Source organism: Lycium ferocissimum, chromosome 9 (genome assembly GCF_029784015.1).
Source record: "Lycium ferocissimum isolate CSIRO_LF1 chromosome 9, AGI_CSIRO_Lferr_CH_V1, whole genome shotgun sequence".
Classification (NCBI taxonomy): Eukaryota; Viridiplantae; Streptophyta; class Magnoliopsida; order Solanales; family Solanaceae; genus Lycium; species Lycium ferocissimum.
This window is the reverse complement of record NC_081350.1, coordinates 366,409-379,182: the sequence shown is the minus strand read 5'-3', so window position 1 is coordinate 379,182 and position 12,774 is coordinate 366,409. Positions and strand designations below refer to the sequence as shown.

General features: G+C 32.0%; 1 pseudogene; it reads left to right on the top strand.

Annotated features, from left to right (window-relative positions):
- The first annotated feature begins 416 nt into the window (after positions 1 to 416).
- Positions 417 to 6,358, top strand: LOC132029497 (GDSL esterase/lipase At5g45670-like; annotated as a pseudogene).
- The last annotated feature ends 6,416 nt before the right edge of the window (positions 6,359 to 12,774 follow it).

Below are 12,774 nucleotides of genomic sequence, written 5' to 3'. Positions count from 1 at the left end.
CTGATCGTGAGAAACCTCGTGATACAAACGAACTCCTTTTGTCCGCAGCCTAAAAATCCTCTTGTAAGGTGCATATATTTTTTTCTTTGCGAACCCGAGCCGACATATCTTTGTGGAAAATTCGTGTCTTCCAACACTCATAATTAATGGTGTATTTATATGTTATAAGTAGAGTTTAGTAGGAGCACAAACAAATGGTCTATTAGAGCCCGTTATGAGTGGTTCCGACCCAATAACATTTTCTACAGTACCTTTTATATATCCAAAGAGGAATTTTTTCAATAGTATCAACTATTTATAACCCCACTTCCCTTCAAATTTCATTAAATTTTTAATATATGGTTGTAAGAAAATGACTTATTTTTTTAAAAATATTTTTCTTTTATTTTTCCTACCAAGCACACCCTCAATTCTTAATGATCTTCCCATACTCTTCTATCATTCTCTCATCACTTTCCTTCAATATATGTATACACACACACATTGACAACACAACACACATTGCCTTCAATCTTTTCCTTCTCTCAAAAGGCTCTTCTTTCTTCTCTTTATTTATTATTTTTTGAAGGATTCACAATGAGTGAAGAGCCCAAGAGAATATGGATAGTGTTAATGTGTGTGATGGTGTTACTGTTGAGTTTATTAGGGGATAATTATGGGATTAAAGCAGAGCCACAAGTTCCTTGTTACTTTATATTTGGTGATTCATTGGTGGATAATGGGAATAACAATGTGATTAGGTCATTGGCTAGAGCTGATTATTTGCCTTATGGTATTGATTTCCCTGGTGGACCAACTGGCAGGTTCTCCAATGGTAAAACTACTGTTGATGTCATTGGTGAGTACAATCATAATATACTTTTATTTATTTAATTATGTTTAACACGTACATCCTTCATGTGGGAGATTCTTTCTAATAGGTCAAATACGTGAAAAAAAAATCTTTTTTGTCAATTGCTAGTCGTAATTTAATTTCTGCATGCCTGCTCTAATTATTGAAGTGTAGTCATCTCATCTAAAAGTATAAATTATTAGAGAGAGCATAGTTCTATTTATGTAATTACATATTCAACATATTTGTTCACGTGCGAGCCTGACCTTTGTGCATGGGCTAGGCACATGAAAATTTGGGTGGCTGTGACTTTCATCAGCTCTAGTTCATGTTGAATTTGTGGTCATCTCATCTAAAAGCTTAAACTGTTAGGGAGAACATACTTTATTTATTTAATTATATCTTCAATGCTAATATTATATGTGTTAAAATATGTGATCATCTTATTCAAAAGTTTAAGCTATTAGAGAGAGTAGTTTTTTTATTTATTCGATAATAATGCATACAACAAATGGGTGTGTGTGAAAGCCTTACCTTAAGATGTCACTTAAGGATCTGGAAGAATAAAATTGTACTTTAAAGTTCACAAATGCTAAAGATTTGTGTTTCAATAAGATTCTACATATGTACCGCAAGATAGAATTAATTATGTGCATGTATGGTGCAGCTTGCTCTACAAAATTTTATTATGATAAGCAATTACTTGAGCAAGTTAATTATACCAATAACTTATTGGTTTAAATGATTGACATGTCATATCAGTTCATGGAGACAAAATAGCTTAATTATTTAAGCTTAAGCATATGAGTATATGTGCTATAGTAATATGTTAACCTGGAAAAATTAATGTTAGTAACCACCAAAAAGATATGTGATTTGAACCAATAATCCAGTTAAAAATAGTTTAACAAAACCAAAAGAGATAATATTAAAAATTCAAATTATCGTGCCAACTTTAAGGTTTGAGCCATATGTGTACCTGTAACTTCAAGGGCTATTTCTTTACAAAATTTTAGTGCTTCCTAATTTTTCTCATCTCTTTTATATTTTCTCACTATATTATTATGTTATTTATTTTTGTATTTTCAGCTGAGCTTTTGGGGTTCGATGATTATATTCCACCGTATGCAAGTGCATGGGGTGGAGAGATACTGAGGGGTGTCAATTTTGCATCTGCTGCTGCTGGAATTAGAGATGAAACTGGCCAACAATTGGCACTTTAAAAAAAAAAAAAATGAATTTAAGATCTTTTATATACTATCAGTGAACTTTAATCCGAGATAGCAATTTAGTTATAACTTTATTAGACTACGAATTATTCCTCCGTCTCGATTTATGTGATGGTATTTGACTGAGCACGGAGTTTAAGAAATAATGAAAAATGTTAGAAATGTGTAGTCTAAAACAAGTCATGTAGATTTGATTGGCTATAAATTATCTCCTTAAGGGAAAAATGAGATGTTTACAGTATATCACATAAGTTGAAACGAAGGGAGTAATCAAGAGATTTACTTGTAATTACTTAATATATAACCTGATTGTGTAAAGATTATTTTAACTATCAATATATAGCATTTAAACTTATTTTGTATTCCCTCAAACGTATTTCATCTTATATGATATCTACGCATAACATTTGCGAGGCTATAAAAGATAAGGATAAAATTAATGAAAATTTTAAGTTAAATAATTAACAAAATTTCGAAAGGAGTTCATTTTTTTTTTTTTTTGAAACAGACAAATGAAAAAAGGGTCACATAAGCTAAAACAAAGGGATTATCTTTCCTCTTGTTTCTCCTATTCTTTTTAACTAGTATCCGTACCCGCGCGTCACGCGATGCGCGGTCGATATTAAAAAAAATTAATTGTAATAAATTGTATATATCAAATTATTAAATACATAAAATTATAACATTTGAGACTTCAAACTTGCACCACCCCGCCACCCCCCACCCCCAAAATCCACAATCAACATTTTATTTATTTTATTTTTAGCTTTATCTTTTATTTATGTAGTCTTATCAATAGATTGAGTTTTTCTCACATAATTTCTTTATACAAATTTCTCATATCAAACTCAAATAGGCTATCTTTACTTCTTCTTCTTTTTCTGTAAATTTTGAATTTTTACTTTTTTTCTCTTTCTTTTTATGTTCTTACAATACCATATATTTTTAAAAGCAAATATATTTTTCTTCTTTACCGTAATTCTACTACAAATACAAAATAATTAGTTTCTTATCTTGTAACATTTTTAGTAAACTTTCTAATAAATCCATACTGTAGGTTTCTTTGGGATTGATGATTTAAAAACATTTAGCATTAGAAACAATCTAAATTTAAAAAAAATTATTTTCATATTCAAGAATTCAATTTAATATCACATTTGTGATTACATTAGACGTTTTTATATAACAAAACTAACATTTCTATAATATCCCGTTAATATATATATATATATATATATATATATATATATATATATATATATATATATATATATATATATATATATATATAATTTATAAATTATTAATATAACAACATTTTGATTTAGTAAAATGATTTTTTATTATATCCAATTTGACATATTTTAACCAATTAAAAATAACTATTAAACATAATAAAGCTTTAACATCAACAACCATGGTATTGATATTTTTATTCAACAATTAATGTGAACTAATAATGAGAAGACCATATAGCAATGTACACGGAAATAAAGAATTTTGTTGTTGAAATGAAAATAAATTTACACAGCTATAAATAACAACTCTATAAAAGAATAACATTTTCTTTGCTTGTCTCATCTCCTTTTGTTAGATCTCCTATCCAAAAGAGAAAAGTACTCTTCGCTGCCTTTTGTTGTGTCGTTATGCCTCTACTTCAATTTTTCAAATTTGAGTATCGAAAAGCCGTTGAAAATTAAGGATTTCCTATGAAAAATCCGTTTGAAACAACTACGACGGATTTTCGGCATAACGTCCATCGAAAATTCTAATTTTTTTTAAAGTAGTGAGTGAACACTTTTAATCTCCGGCTTTTTAACTGGTTTTTCAGGGAGGAAGGATAAGTTTTTCAGGTCAGGTAAACAATTACAGGAACATAGCTCAACAAATAGTGAGAATAATAGGAGATGCAAATTCAGCTGCAAATTATTTGAGCAAATGTATTTACTCAATTGGAGTTGGAAGCAACGATTATCTCAACAATTACTTCATGCCTCAATACTACTCAACTAGTAGACAATACAATCCTCAACAATATGACGATGTTCTTATCCAACAATACACTCAACAACTAAAGGTAGCTAATTATCTCTTTTTTCTTCTCCGTTTATAAATAATAGATCTCGAATCCAGTAAATCAATCCCATAAATTCATGTGGTAGAATTTCAAGCCGGAACTGATATATGCAATGTTCAAATTCTGAATCGTCTCTAACAAATTCCTTGCTAGTGGTGTCATCCACATCCATTCGCGAAAAAATTAAATATATATAGTAAGTTGACACTCGTTGAATAAATAATGTAAGTTGCACGTTAATTTGGGATAGGAAGTAAAACCTTAGAACCTCTGGCCTAGAATCAACCATGTGTACAAGTCGAACTGTGATAATATATAGATTGATATTATACCCCATGTGTAAAGTTGTGTATGTCAGTGCTGCTCATCCAACACCCTCACCCTGACATAGAAACAACCAAGAAAAACAATGAAAGCTATATCTTGTTGTAGTTTACTTTTTTTAACGATAAGAAGTTATGTCACATTCATGTGATGATAAAGATGAGAATTAAAATTAACAAATTTCACATTTATCGCAGATTTTATGTTCCTGATCATTTAGACCTAATTACGTACCCAGAGGGATACTTGCTTCATTTTATTTACCTTACCTAATTTTCATGAAATTTAAATCTTTTCATTAGTTGATATATCACTCTCCCTTTATCCAAGTTTTTATCTTTTTTTTTTTTTTTTGAAATAAAATTTATATATGTAAAAAAACACAAAAGTACTACATTCAACTGGACTTGGTCTTCCTAATTGTGGGCGTGTGGGCTTGTTGCTACAGACATTGTACAACTATGGAGCAAGGAAGTTTGTGTTGATTGGAGTGGGCCAAATTGGATGCAGCCCAAATTCTTTGGCCCAAAACAGCCCAGATGGCAGAACTTGTGTTCAAAATATTAATGTGGCAAATCAATTATTCAACAATAAGCTGAGGGCACTTGTGGATAATTTAAACAGAAATACACCAGATGCCAAATTAATCTACATCAACGCTTATGGAATTTTTCAAGATTTAATTGATAATCCAAGAGCTTTTGGTAACTTTCTTTTCCTCCCTACTATTTCCATTTTAATATTTTGTTTTGTCCATATTATCTGTTGTTTAAGGTTCTCTGGGCGCTTGAACTTATGGTAAGAGTATTTGTCTATACTATCTTTTATATTTATCTAGCTAACACGTCTCAATTAACGCTCAACCAATTGGAACGGTAAGGTTAGATTTGAGAAAAAGAAAATTTTATAACTTAGTATGTGCCCTTTATCCTTTAAAAATAATGCTCACTTTGCATACTTTTTCGGTCTGTTTATAAAAATATCCTTTGTGATGGAGTTTTAAATTCCATGAGAAAACTCGAGGACATTGTCTTGGAGTTTCCTTATGAATTTAAAACTCCAAGATAGGATTATTTTTCAATTATGTATGTTGAAAAGTGAGCGTGAATTAATTATTTTCCCTTTTTTCCTCCCTACTATTTCTTTTAAATTCTTCATTCAATTCAAGTAACTTTGTAATTTGTATAGTATATTATTCAAGAGGCAATATTTTTCCTATTTAGACAACACTTTTCATGAGACAAAAATACGATTTACAAAAAAGCATAACCATTTAATTGACCAAATTAAGGCCACACTTGTAAACCATTTAATGAATTTTTTTAATAATTCATCACTAATCCATTGGTAATGGCGATGGAATTTTATTTTTTTATGACAGAAGTTGTCCGCCGCTAATTCCTCTTCTCTTTGTAGCGATAAAAAAAGAATTTATTTCGACCTTGTACATAGTTTAAAGACATTTCTGACGTTCGACTTTATTAATCTTTAGGATTTAGCGTGACGAATCTTTTGGATGTTGTGGAGTAGGACGAAATAATGGGCAAATAACATGTCTTCCATTTCAAACTCCATGCCAAAATAGAGATGAATATTTATTTTGGGATGCATTTCATCCAGGTGAAGCTGCTAATATAGTTGTTGGGAGAAGATCTTATAGAGCTGAAAGGTCAACTGATGCATACCCTTTTGATATTCAACGTTTAGCACAATTGTGAAGAAAAAATAAGATGGTTAAATATATATAAATTACAATCTATATTCTAAACAATTTGTTATTATATATGCCTATCACTAATATATATTTATTCAAGTTATTTTTATATATCGCTGTATTCTATTTTTTGTGTCGTATTTTTGTTCTTTATATGAAAATCAAATATTTTGTTTCTCGTATAGCATGACTGAAAGTACAAGAGGGGGGGTGAATTGTAAGCCTGTTAAAAAATCTAGTCGACTACTGTTCGGTGCCAGTCGACTGATAGCGAGACAGCCTGCACAAAATTATTAGTCCTTCGATTTGCACAAGTATAAACCACAACAAATAGTAAGGGTGCAGAATATAATATGAGAGCAATAAAATAAGTGACACCGAATTTTTATCTTGGTTCGGAACCAATGTGGTATCCTAATCCGGTCCCCTTGGGTTGCAAGGAGGTTATCTCTTTAAGCTCTTTGTAGTTTGAGTTGAGTACAGCCTTTGTAGGTTTCCTCGTTCACCACCAACGTTTACAAGTTTGGTTTTCACTCGCTCACCAACAACGAACAAGGGTTGGTTTTGACACGCTCACCAATAACGCACAAAGTTGGTTTTTCACTCGCTCACCAACAACGACTCTTTAGTTTTTACTCGCTCACCAAAGAAACGAACAATGACACAACCGCTCAATACAAAGCCTCACCAACTATACTATATCTCTCCTCTCTTTTTGTTTACACAGTAAGTCACTCAGGATTACAATGCTTATGAAAAGTAGAGCAAAGAACTTGAGAAGGTTGAGATGAAAGTATAAGTGGCTGTGTAAATTAAATTGTTGCACTTGTCTTGTCTTTTATACTTAGTCTTGAATAGTCTAATACGTTGAACTGGTCTTCTAATTTTGGAAAAGAATTTCCTTTGCTGCTGACTTTTCTGCCAACGTTCCTTTAACTGCGGTCTTGATGTATGTCTTGATTCATGCTTCCAGATTCACTATTGGTAAGGAAAGGAATCATCATTCCAAAAAGACTTTTCCTTTTGTAGTAAAATATTAATGTTCCATCAATATAGTAAGTCCTCTCAATTTCAATTCTTCTCCACGTGATGTCCAAAACATATCCTTTATATTTACTTCCTTGATGGCCTCTTTGCTTGAAACTTCTCTTCTATTTAAATATTAATTCAAGCAAAAGTCTTCCTTCCAAAAATATAACTCAATCATCACAGCTTCCCTTAATTTCAACCTTAGTCAATATATGAAGATCTTTTATATCACGAAATGAATATTTACCATCCATGCTGATGCAATAATATTTCTTTCCATTTCTAAATCTTGTGTCAATCTTCTGCATAATAATTTATTCCATAAGTGCTTTCTTTCCATGCATAGATCTTGGAAGTATAATTTATTTCCATAAAGAAACTTGTAGCAATTTACCAAATAATTTGAATAGTCTTTCCTTAATATTGTAGTAAAATCCATCCACCCTCTTTCCAAGCTTGCGGTAGATATATTCAAATTTGAATATCTTCTTCCCAAAATAAGTAATATTCTTCCCATTTGTTTCTCTGCACTCTTCTTCTGATTTTTACAAATACGAGCTTTTATTTAGGAAACCCAAGAGAATTTCAAGATTCTCTTCATTTTACCTTGGATCTTGATTTATATCAATTTGAATGTAATCACATTCGTCTTCTAGCATTGGACTTTAATCACTCCGAACATGAACACTTTTATGCACTTACGACTTTTGGCATATATATCTTGATACTCCATAGATTTGTGGACCTTCCTTAAGTAACAAATTGATCTCGATCTTTTCCTTTTCTAGAATATTTTCCTTCCATAGGATTGTAGTAAATATTCTTTCCATAATTCTTGCACCTTGATTTGAGTAAGTATTTTTCTTCCACATCTTCTTCCATAATTCCATCGCGTAATATCTTCTTTTCCATATTTGATTAGATCTTCACCAAATCCTTCTTCATCAAATAAACCTATACCAAAAATAAATTTACCACAAGTAAATATTCTTTTATTAATAATTATATTGGTTTGTTATCATCAAAATTAATAAGTGAAACCTTGGACCTAAATTACAATCTATATTCTAAACAATTTGTTATTATATATGCCTATCACTAATATATATTTATTCAAGTTATTTTTATATATCGCTGTATTCTATTTTTTGTGTCGTATTTTTGTTCTTTATATGAAAATCAAATATTTTGTTTCTCGTACAGCATGACATCTCATTTCCTCGAGCATTTTTTACATATCCTGAGGTCCTCGTTACCCTTGTGTGGACTCGCACATCGTTCAAAGCTAACTCAATTACTCTCTCTTTAACTCATTTTTAACCTTAATTAAATAGAGAATTTGTGGGACTTAACATGACGAAAAGTGTATTGTTGGATGCCTGTCACGTCCCACGAGAATATGTAAGTCGTGACGCTAATTTCCTTCTTTGCCAAACAAGCTATAACTTAAAAATGTGCTCTAATTTGACATAAGCGTGTCTAATTTAGAAATGTTCCCCTTTTGAAAAGCAAAAGTACAATCGCAAATGGCAAACATTGAAGCAAAGTATAAATTGTTATTAATTTAAGTCCATTAATTACAAAAGCACTGTACCCAAGTTCTTGAATTAATTTTTCACTAATTGCTTGACCAAACGCTAAAAGCCACATACAACGTAACAAACTATCTAAGTTAGTTTAGCATTTTAATATATATAGGGATAGGGATTTAAAGTCCAGCTTTACGTCAAATCGTGCCTAAATTTGTAGGAATTTTCCTATTTTATCTTTCTATTCTCTTTTACTATTTCGCCATACTTTTCGAAATTAAGAGAAGAAGGAGATGAAGTCAAATTAATATGGTGATATGTGGTAACAATTGATTAGGAATGTTGAGCTAACCAAGCCAAGGTGTGGTAGTAACTTATATCGTATTCATCAAGTCTCTGAACGCAAGTTGGCCCCGAAATAATAGATCAAGGACACGTCTGTCTGGGTGTAACACAAAGAGCAAAAAAAAACTTTTTAAGTCGGACTCTACCAAACTTTTAAAGTATTAAGCCAAGTCCAACCGGAGCCAATTAGTTCAACCAAACTTTGCTATAATACTGCCTGACTCGAGCTGGTCAAGCCAAGCTCCAATTAATCAGCTTTCTAATGTTTGTCTGTGTATATGCGATTAGACATTAAAAAAATTCATAATAAACTTTTGATTAAGAAAAAAAATACAAGCATCAATACTTTAGATTGAGAAATGAAATCAAATGCGATTTAAGTATATAAACTAAATTGTAATACAATACATTGAATATAGAACTTAAAATTGAAAATTTTGAAGCCATTAAAAAAATTAACAATAAAATAAAAAATAGTTGAATTGAACTTCATTGACTTTTCAAAATTAATAAATTAAATTAAATTTAAATTCCTCACAGTTTCGTTAGATTTGAGAGAGACTAAAAATGCTCATTTTTAACGAACCCAAAGGACCAGTTGACCATCTTTTTTAAAACTATTTTCTCAAAAAGAAAACGCTTCTCTCCTAGGTGCATATGGGCGGAGCAACAACGGGTGAGGATGGTCACAATCTTTTTTATTTCTGTTGACTATAAAATCGTTATTATTTAAGCACATAATGCTATAAATTATACAGCCTTACGTACAATAGAATTCACCCAACATTACCAACAACTAGACCAACCCACACAAGTTGCAATTTCATGACGTGATTTCCTTCGATTTCTCAACAATTTTGAAGTCAACAACAACAACAACAACAACGAGCCCAGTATAATCCCACCATGTGGGGAATGCAGGGATGGTAGAGTGTCTGTGACCCTAACCCCCACCTTGAAAGGTAGGGCGGCTGTTTCCGAAAGACCCTCGGCTCAAGAGAGGAAAAGAGAGGAGAACAAGGAAAACAAGACAAAAGGTCAGATAGGGCCAAGCAAACCGAAAACAATATGAAAACAAGGGATAACAAAAGCGAGAAAGTCATGGAAGAACAGTCCGGAAAGAAAGGAGCATTAACTACTATAGATAAACAGGATAAACAAAGTACACGACCCAACAAATATAAGCAGCAGTCAAATGCAGAAATCAAATGGCAATAACAAATGAGCAAAACTGCAACTCCTATGGTAAAAGGATAAGCTACCTAGCCTTCTATCCTAATCTGAGTCCTTCATAGCCTCCTATCTAAGGTCATGTCCTCGGTAAGCTGAGACTGTGCCATATCCTGTCTAATCACCTCTCCCCAATACTTCTTCGGCCTCCCTTTACCTCTCCTGAAACCGTCCATAGCCAACCTCTCACACCTCCGCACTGGAGCATCTGGAAGGCAATGTCCAGATGGAAGCTAGCTGGATTTGGATTCCCCACAATTTTCTTTTTTCCACTTTATTATAGCTCTAGCCAATATTACGTGTTTGTATACATGCCATTTAAAATAGAGTTAATTTGTAGTATATTTTAATATAACAAAAACATGAAATAACACTTCTCCGGTTCTCCCTATATGGAGTTTGGAATCTAAAGGCAATTATTGAGGTACCTGGATCTTTTGAAATTTATGTTAGTTGACATAAGCCGCACTTTACTATTAGGTAGGGCCCGGCCTCCGAACTGTACGTGAGCAGGGGCGATTTTAGGATGTAAAATTAGAGCACGTAAGCACATGGTCTCTCCGTAAAACTAGATATTTTATGTATATATTTTTTAAAATTAGTATAATACTATCTGCTGGAACACATGTTACAAAAAAGCTACATGGTGCACTTAGTTGAAGATTGAGTTATTTACCTAAAGGTCTATGGATCAAGTCCCATTTGATACATTTTTTTTCCTTCTTTTTTTAGTGGTGAACCCATGTTTCAGAAATCCTAGATTCGCCTCTGTACGTGAGATGAGTTTTTGCATTTGTAGTATTCCAATTATAAATATCAGTTTAATAGACTTAGAAGTTTCTCCTAGCAGAAGCGGATCTGCCACAACGACAACTTGAATTATCGCACTACTACAATATGCGTTTTATGTTCCTGATCATTTAGACCTAATTACGTACCCTGAAAGATACTTGCTTCATTTTATTTACCTTTCCTAAATATCTTACCTTGTTTTCATGAAATTTAAATCTTTTCATTAATTGATATATCACTCTCCCTTTATCCAAGTTTTTATCCTTTTTTTTTAAAATAAAATTTATATATGTAAAAAAGCACAAAAGTACTACATTCAACTGGACTTGGTCTTCCTAATTGTGGGCTTGTTGCTACAGCCTACAGACATTATACAACTATGGAGCAAGGAAGTTTGTGTTGATTGGAGTGGGCCAAATTGGATGCAGCCCAAATTCTTTGGCCCAAAACAGCCCAGATGGCAGAACTTGTGTTCAAAATATTAATGTGGCAAATCAATTATTCAACAATAAGCTGAGGGCACTTGTGGATAATTTAAACAGAAATACACCAGATGCCAAATTAATCTACATCAACGCTTATGGAATTTTTCAAGATTTAATTGATAATCCAAGAGCTTTTGGTAACTTTCTTTTCCTCCCTACTATTTCCATTTTAATATTTTGTTTTGTCCATATTATCGGTTGTTTAAGGTTCTTGGGCGCTTGAACTTATGGTAAGAGTATTTGTCTATACTATCTTTTATATTTATCTAGCTAACACGTCTCAATTAACGCTCAACCAATTGGAACGGTAAGGTTAGATTTGAGAAAAAGAAAATTTTATAACTTAGTATGTGCCCTTTATCCTTTAAAAATAATGCTCACTGCATACTTTTTCGGTCCTGTTTATAAAAATATCCACTGTGATGGAGTTTTAAATTCCACGAGAAAACTCGAGGACATTGTCTTGGAGTTTCCCTTATGAATTTAAACTCCAAGATAAGGATTATTTTTCAATTATGTGGGCTGAAAAGTTACTGTGTGAATTAATTATTTTCCCTTTTTTCCTCCCTACTATTTCTTTTAAATTCTTCATTCAATTCAAGTAACTTTGTAATTTGTATAGTATATTATTCAAGAGGCAATATTTTTCCTATTTAGACAACACTTTTCATGAGACAAAAATACGATTTACAAAAAAGCATAACCATTTAATTGACCAAAGGTCACACTTGTAAACCATTTAATGATTTTTTTTAATAATTCATCACTAATCCATTGGTAATGGCGATGGAATTTTATTTTTTTATGACAGAAGTTGTCCGCCGCTAATTCCTCTTCTTTTTGTAGCGATAAAAAAGAATTTATTTCGACCTTGTACATTGTTTAAAGACATTTCTGACGTTCGACTTTATTAATCTTTAGGATTTAGCGTGACGAATGCTGGATGTTGTGGAGTAGGACGGAATAATGGGCAAATAACATGTCTTCCATTTCAAACTCCATGCCAAAATAGAGATGAATATTTATTTTGGGATGCATTTCATCCAGGCGAAGCTGCTAATATAGTTGTTGGGAGAAGATCTTATAGAGCAGCATTTAGGAGTCTTGATACAGAATGCCAACTTTTGCGCAACCTTCGCCATAGGAATCTCGCCAAAGTCATCACTAGTTGTTCCAATCTTCAATTTA